Here is a 2,591-nt window from a genome sequence, read left to right as displayed (position 1 = left end):
AAAGTCACAGCTCATCAGATAGTTACATGTGAAAATAGTTATGTAAATGGTACATACACTGTTATTAAAAACAGTTAACTCCCGATTAATATTTAAAAAGCGTCCAAGCGGCTCACGGAGAAAAATACCAAGCCTGTTCATTTAATACCACTGCACAGGAGATAAATATCCAAGTCCTTACTCAAACATAGCACAGAATAGTTGCGCAGAATAATCTTTTAAAACACTCAGTAATACAGTCGTTTACAACCGCGACTGCCGCTTCGTCCAAACTGTAAACCAACAACCTAAATCAGGTTTATGAAACAGTTTGTAAAAACATATAGGAAACATGTACGAAACAGCAGCTAGCGCTCTTTGGCCGCACCTGAAAAACAAACAAACAAATAAAACATTTAAAAAAGTTTCCCCCTTCCCAAAAATAACCCACAATAAAATTGCTTACATCACAAACGGGGTTAAACTATTGTCACTATATGCTACCTGCGTTCATGCGCACATCCCTACAAACACACATTCTGACCATGATCAGCAACTAATAAAATAAGAAAAATATAACAGACGACTCACCAGGGGAAAGCAACAGGAAAGTATAAGTAAAAATACCTTTTCTAGCCACACAGCCTACAGATAGGAAAGGAATCAATGTGCCCCAGTCAACTGTGCTTTTTATAAAGCCACGAACACGCCGAAATAATTGCGTGGCACAGGTGTGCTCAAGGTCAAAGTGCAACTCCGCAGCAGAGGGCGTGTCTTTGGATTTAAAATTCACCCATTATTTATACATGTCTATTTGTCTTTATTTTAAAGACATTCAACCGGTCACACATATATATTGTGAAAATCAGGGGTCCTAGAACTGAACCTTGTGTCATCCCATAATTTACTTGCATTAACCTGGATAGCTCTTCATTTAAGTCACAAAATGGTAACGATCAGACAAGTAGAATTTGAACCAGCTTAATGCCTGTCCCTGAATGCTGATGTAATTTTGTAAGCGATCCAGGAGAAGATAATAATGTTTAGTGTCGAATTCAGCACTAAGATCTTGCAAAACTAACAGAGAGATGTAGCCTTGGTCTGAAGCTAAAAAAAGGTCATTGGTGATTTTAACTAGAGCAACTTCTGTGATGGGGCCTAAAACCTGACTGGAGCGTTCACATAGAATGCAAGCAGAATGTGCGTGGCACAATAAACAGAATGTGCAGAGAATCTGCGCTGAATGTGCACTGAATGCTCCCTCAGGAACTGACCTAGCTCCGCCCCCAACCCCAGCTCCCAAGGGGCGCCCCACTTCAAAAGGCATGTTTCCGAGCCTGTGAGCAAATGCTGGACCGAGCAGGTTGAGGTTGGAGAAAGGGAAAAGCCTTCTCGAAAACTCTCTGTGAAGTTAATTTGTACACTTATTCATACTAAACCATTTTGGGATTTCGTTACAGTGCACATGTGTACGGATGCAGAACATAGTTAAAATCTGATTTCCCTCACAAACATATTAAGTGGTGGACTGCAAGTTCGTTTAGTCTCCGCCTCGCACTTTGAGCGCTGTGCCACTGTGGCTACTCACTACATACCGCAAACACGGTTTTGTACATGCGCAAAATTGCCATTTCCTGTAATGGCTAATGTTTTTATGAAAGTCTAGCAATATGAATTCTTTTGTGTTTTATGTTCAGCTTCAATAATTTCTCTTAAAAGAAGAAAATCCTGAAAATTCCACATATTGAAGGAGTGAATGAATGAAGGAATGAAGACATTTAAAACAGTTAAGTAGAACATATCTTTAAAAATGTTTAATTAAATGTAAAACAAACACACACACATCTATTTATCCATTTACTTAATTTGATCAATATAGTAAAATAGTAAATTAAAATAGTATATTACATTCATTTATTGATTTATTTTATTTCATTTTATATATATATATATATATATATATATATATATATATATATATATATATATATATATATATATATATATATATATATATATATAAAATTTTTATTTTTTAACCCAGCCATTAGGGAGGCACAAGCCAGTGCACACTTAGTGCCGGTCCCAAGCCCGGATAAATGAGGAGGGTTGCATTAGGAAAGGCATCCAGCATAAAACATGTGCCAAATCATATATGCGGGTCACGATTAAGAAATTCATACCGGATCGGTCGAGGCCCGGGTTAACAACGACAGCCACATGTGTCGTTGGCCAACAGGGTGGCGGTGGAAATTGGGCTACTGTTGGCCAAAGGAGGAGAAGGAGAGGAGGAAGACGTCTACAGAGACGGCAGGCAAAGGAGCAGTGTAGGAGAGTGGAGGTTGGCACTATGACTGGTAAAGGGAGAGAGATAGCTGATATGATGGAGAGGAGAAAGGTAGATATGTTGTGTGTTCAGGAGACCAAGTGGAAAGGCAGTAAGGCCAGGGACATTGAAGGTGGGTTTAAACTGTTCTATTATGGTGTGGATGGAAAGAGAAATGGTGTAGGGGTGATTCTGAAGGAAGAGTACAGTAAGAGTGTAGTGGAGGTGAAGAGAGTTTCTGATAGGGTGATTAACGTGAAGCTGGAAGTTGAAGGGATGATGATAA

The 2,591-nt window shown here is 39.0% G+C and overlaps 1 long non-coding RNA gene across 1 annotated transcript; it reads right to left on the bottom strand.

Annotated features, from left to right (window-relative positions):
* Positions 1 to 341: 341 nt before the first annotated feature.
* Positions 342 to 762, bottom strand: LOC310715265. The gene is made up of 3 exons (XR_014530279.1): positions 607 to 762; positions 446 to 503; positions 342 to 367 (listed from the first exon to the last, which is right to left on the bottom strand). It is a non-coding gene; the product is annotated as an uncharacterized lncRNA (long non-coding RNA).
* Positions 763 to 2,591: the final 1,829 nt, after the last annotated feature.

Source organism: Silurus aristotelis (assembly GCF_946808225.1).
Source record: "Silurus aristotelis genome assembly, chromosome: 19".
Taxonomy (NCBI): domain Eukaryota; kingdom Metazoa; phylum Chordata; class Actinopteri; order Siluriformes; family Siluridae; genus Silurus; species Silurus aristotelis.
This window is presented reverse-complemented; position numbering and strand designations above follow the sequence as displayed.